Source organism: Atheta coriaria, unplaced genomic scaffold (assembly GCF_025399875.1).
Source record: "Atheta coriaria isolate IRGN ID8LTWV9N9 unplaced genomic scaffold, Caltech_Dcor_3.1 hic_scaffold_13_pilon, whole genome shotgun sequence".
NCBI classification, from domain to species: Eukaryota; Metazoa; Arthropoda; class Insecta; order Coleoptera; family Staphylinidae; genus Dalotia; species Dalotia coriaria.
The window spans coordinates 1,250,744-1,256,743 of record NW_027045455.1 but is presented as its reverse complement, the minus strand read 5'-3'; positions in this window follow the sequence as shown (position 1 = coordinate 1,256,743).

Here is a 6,000-nt window from a genome sequence, read left to right as displayed (position 1 = left end):
CGTTCATTATCAGCAATTCGTTGGTTGCTATCTCTTTTAGTTTAAGAGATATTAATTATCGAAAATCGACGATAAAAATTATCCCCCCCCCCTTGGCAATTTTTTCTTGAGAATTAAAATTTCATTTCTTAGATTTTGGTTTTGGTTTTTGGTCAGGCAAAAATTGAAAAATATCACTTTTAGCACTTTTAGTGGCGTTTTTCGATCTTTTACGGTAGGAAATATAATTATTTTATATTTTTATCTGATAGAGAATTATCCAATCTTTCATAATCAGCAATTCGATGGTTGCCATCGCTTTTAGTTTAGGAGATATTAATTAACGAAAATCGTCGATAAAAATTACTCTTTAAATTACTTTTAAAACTGCTGGAACAACTTCAAAAACGCCATCAAAAGATCATAATACGAAATTCTGACATTATTTCTTATTACAGTTATAGTTTGACATTCAATCGACTCTCTCCTATCCTCTCGATATGTGTGAACAATTTGGGGACGGAGATCTGGATGGCGGAGGGTGCTGTCAAACCTGTCTACGAAGATGTCCAGTTGAACATGAAATGGATGAAGACGTGCCACATCTTTGTGAATAAATGACTAATGGTCCCCTCCAAATAGAAAAACAAATTTTCATGAGTAGTTGCTTATTTAGATTTGTAAAATCTAGGCATTGTTTTTACGTATAAGGATAATTAATTTTGGTTACTTGAAGTGTTGATTTATTTTTTCGGGTGTTAATATATTTTATATTATAATTGATAGTGATTGATTGATTTATTATTTAAAATGTTACCTTTTCTCTCAATTACAAAAATCAAGTGCTGCTTATTTGAGTCGGGAACTATAATAATTAAAATGCCCTAAAAACGGTTGAAAATGGCCTTTTTAGTAGAAAACACTAAAAGCAACTAAAAAGAAAACAACTAAATTTGTATTAACTTTTCTTTTAAATGATTAATGGCGAAAAACAGACTCTAACCTAATTCTTAAAACTACTTTTGGCCGAAGAACAGGGCCGCACAATTTTCATAAAATATTTTAGCTTAAAGAACAGGGTCGCACTTAATTCGAAAAATTATTTAAAAAATTATTAATATAATATTCTTCATCCTTGAAAAATTCTCTATAAGATAGCATTCTTATTGAAAAATCATCAAAATGGCACAAAAAAATTTTAAAGAAAAGATTTTGTTATCAAAAAAGGTAAAAGATTTCTCTTTTTTATGTTAAAAACTAAAAGTTGGAATTTTGAAATTCCGTTTTCGGATTCTGATAGACAATTTAATTTTATATTGTTTATTTCAGTAACATTTTTTGCTTACACTAACCATTTAGGCCCTATTTGCAATTTTATTGAAAACTGTATTCGACATAAAAAAGAGAAATGTTTTGCCTTTTTTATGACGAAATCTTTTTTCAGCAAATGCCACTTTTGAAATAATTGGAATTTTTAAATTCTGTTTTCGGATTCTGAAAGTAGATTAAATTCTGAATCGGAAACCAGCAGCACAATTATGGATTAAGGCCCTATTGGCATGTAAAAACCCATTTTTCTCCTTAAATTGCAATTAGGGCCTTAACAGTTAATGTTAGGCAAAAATTTTACTTAAATAATCGATGCAGAATTTAATTGTCTATCAGAATCCGAAATCAGATTTCAAAATTACTTTAATTAGAGCTAATTAGAGCAATAATTCACAAAATAACCTAAAGAAAACTGGGATCAAAATGGGGTAGAATCAAGCATAAGTTAAATATATCATTTATTATTATTTATTTATGTGTTAATTTTATGTTCAAGTTGATCATAGAAGGAAATATCACTTTGCCTGGAAAACAGACCTTATATCTTGTACCAATGGAGCAAATCACAACATCTTGTGCTCATATGATACTTAAGAGTTCCTTAATAGCTACCTATCTTTTCGACCCTTTCAACCTTCTTCAAGTGTTCTAAAAATGACGTACAAATCGACATTATTTTCACATTTCAAAAAGTTACAACTAATACAACTAATTCACATTTTGGCACAAGTATCTGTCGCATTCATAGGTGGCACTAGGATGCACGAAAAATCATAACATTGAGTTATATGGCTTATTTTTATATTTATCGACAAACGTGGGCACGAGAATAGTTTTGTATACAATGCTGTAATCTGCGATTCGGTGTAAACAACGTTTTTAACGCGTGTATCCCGCGCGCTGTCTCCTAGCGCCGCATCAACGTGCTGCATGCAGCAAAGTCTTGTTTAGTTTAGATCACAGGTAATGTGCCTATTGCAAATTTGCGCACAAGGTCGAGTCTTTGCGCACCTCTTGCTTTCTTATCATATACTGTCCCGTCGTTGTTTACGCAGTTTTGGCATGCAGTATCGATGGATTGCAGCCAGTTTCGTGCCGGTTGCTGGTTAATCCAGTCGTGTTTTGAGAGACTTATATCGTTTATTCGAATTTCAATATTCTAAATTTGTGTTATATTTGAAGATCAATCGATTATTTATTTGTACTTTGCGACTATAGTAATTTGTTTAATGTTCGGAAATGCCGGTTCTTGATTGCGTTTGTAATGTATATTACAAGTCCCGTGATAGTGGATTTGATAACATTCTTCACTCGACGTTGTGTTTGGTGTCTCCATGTTGATTCTCATCATTAACAAAGATCCATCAGGCTCGTGTAAGTATTTTTTAACTAAACAGTACAGATTGTTTATTTTGTGTTAATTGTTTATTATAACAGAATTTAATTGTATGAAATATTTTTGTTTTAATTTATGTTTTCGTTTAGTTACAGCACTCGTTGTCCTTGGCAGTCCGATAAGCTGTACGCGGTAAGTTTATAATTCAATTATACTTTTCGGTCTTTACGATGTAAATTTCAATTGAAGGCTATAAAACGCTTCCGCTCATCAAAAATAGATGAAAAATCCGAAACAATTATCAAGTGTATCATATAGGTACATATCAATATTTTATTTAACTTATTTCCCAAGTATTTTATTTGTCTTTAGACAAATTTTCTCATATTGCGTATCAATATTCCTTTTTTCTTTAAAATAATCTGGTTATCCGCATCAATTTGTGAATCCTCGCAATGATAGAATTTGAACGCAAAAATTGCTGCAGCAGAACCGACAGAATTGTCGAAATGATAGAAGGAAATTGTGAAGCGTTGACGATAAGAAGCGAATGCAAAGAAATAAACACGAGACTGAACGCGTTGATAATCTCGTTATTTGTTTCGGCGCCGAAATTGATAAAAATACGAATGAAACGTACGCAAATTTTCGCCGGCAGCCGGGAGCGACGAACGAAACGGAAATCTAATAAGTGGCGACTGAATCTGGAAGCAATTTTTACGTTGATGTTATTCGATTTGGGGATTATTCACTTTCAGCGTTTCGCTTTTTTTTACCCGGCATTTTTTCAAGGTTTCAGCCGAAATGGGTTGAACACTCCGGAGAGAAATGTGTCAATGTCAACTTGAAAATTACGTTAAAGTTGAAGCGAATCCAATTAATTCCCCGAGAATATTATTTTAATGTCGTTGAAAGAATAATTACACAAAGAAATAAAAAATATATATTATCAATGATGTGTTTATCGTGCGTTTTAGTACTGAGATAATAATGTACACAATGTACTCAGCGGATATAATTAAATAAATTCGCTGGAACAATTCGGCGTGCGTGCCTTTATACCTCTATTACATATTACGGTTTTTTTTATAACATTTTTTCGCCCAACAGATTTTCCTCCCTTGTTTGGCACCACGCTCGTTTGTGTTTTTTATACGTCTGTTATTCCACTTTTCACACACATTTACAACTTCATTTCATACCGGGTCAGTTTTAACCACCCAGAATAATAATGATAACATTCGTTAGATGGAAAATATGCAACACCTTGTATGCACTGTTGTCGCACGTAATCAAAAAAGTTGTTTACAAGGGTACGGCGTCCTTCTGCGCGTACGTGTCGGAAGATTAGAAGAGGTAAATCCGGGATTATATCAAGACCAGCCGGGGCATGTTGTTAGTGCGGTGTTGGTGCGGGTCATGCTCGAGCTTTCACTTTCACCCGGGGTTCTGGCTTGCACCACAGGCTCTTTGTGCGCGCAAACCGGAGGACACACATAAACACTGCACGCCGAGTGCTTTTCTTCGGCCGCTTTTCTTTTGTTGTTATTGTGGCCGGCGAGCCATCAACATTGGCATTAGATGAAAATCGCAGCCGCGCACAATGGCAAGAAGGCTACGAAGAAGTTAATCGTTTCATAATGTTTTCCCATCGGCGGAGCTTGTTTTCTAATCTCGTGTCGTTTTCTTTTTGCGATCTCAGCGGGGTTACTTAGTGACGGGCGGCGGACATAAAATCTTATTGCTGCGTTTAATGCGCCCTCTCGCGATGAGTACAATGAGCAGCGATGGGGAATCATTATCGCCAGCCGATGAGCCCTCTCAGACGAGGCTGAAGTAGACAAAAAGTACCAACAAAAAATAAAAAGCGTCTGAGTCAAGTGTGTTTGCCACTTGTAGATGAAACCAGTCGAGTCAAGTCATGTAAATAAACAATTATATTAAGTGCTAATTATTATCATTGTCAGACGGTTAAATTGCAAAATACGACAAATAGTGATATGCCAAGGATTAGCAATTAACATGACTTAGCCCGACAGACGCGTAACAGCATAGATGATTGCATCGGCTGTTAATTAATTGGATTAAGCGCGCTGCATCATAAAGCTCGAAGAGATAGGCGGCCAAGGATTGCTATCCAACACCACAGCAAGCAGATGATTTGATAGTGTGCTGCCGGGGCATCTATTTGCAATGCCTCATCCTTCCGAAGGTAAATTAGCTTTAGTTGAGTATGGGTCGCGTATGCCATTTCGCAAATGGATATTCACCTTCGATCCGTATTTGCCGGTGGAGCGCAAACATGTGCATAGGATAATGGCCGTCCTTCTGTCCGATAAACCGCATCCACTCAAGACCCGCTCCTCATCTTAGAGATACTAGTAGGATATTCATCTAATCATAACCGTAACATATATTTGAACAATACACATTAAAACGTTTAATTGGAAAATTTTAGTAGAAGCAGGTAAAGGTAAAGTTGTTTATGAGTTTATTTATCATGCAACACAAACTTGGGTAATTACCAAACTATAATTAGAAATTTCAGTGGTTTAGACGTCAGTCATCCCAGGAACAATTGACTTTTCACTTGCACTTAGCAGTAGATGTTGCGCAAAAGATTAATCAATTATCCAAGTTTAGATCCAAGTGCAACTCGGCCCAACTTTGTTCGGATTGTCAGATTATGCCCAACAAGCAAACAACTAAAGCCGCGCGTATCACGCATAGCAAATGCGCTAGTAATCCGTCAATATTTACGCAAATGTCACATTTGAGACTGATATGACATGTTTCATTAATAGTTATGTGGCTTACCGATTGTTTGCTACCGAAATTCAATATTTAGATTCAATATCCATCAAAATAATTATAATTTCAAAAGAAGTTAAAAAATAAGTTTGGGAGATTTGTTTGATGCTAGGTTTAGTTACATAGTTTAAAGTGAAGCTAAATTTATCTCGTTAACATGCAATACAGCTTTGATCTGACAAGGTTTTTACCAGGTTTTTTTTTAAATAAACTACGACATAAATTTATACGCTTCTGAGTTAAGTGTAACTGGATTAGTTTCCGATCGTAAATTAAACGTTTTTTTTTTATTTTCAATTTTTCTTTATTTTAAATTTTTTATATAGATAAAATCAATTAATGGCTTCTAATATTCAAGAAATGTCACACCTACATTGTATATTTTGTGGAATGTTGAAAATAAACCATCCAGACGTGCTCCCTACAAGCCACAGTCACTCGCCTCCCTCATATCATATTTCATACAACCACGCTGCGAGCCTAGACGCCGTAGAAAACGTATCCACTATATCTACTCTAACATTATCCACTATCACAACATTCAA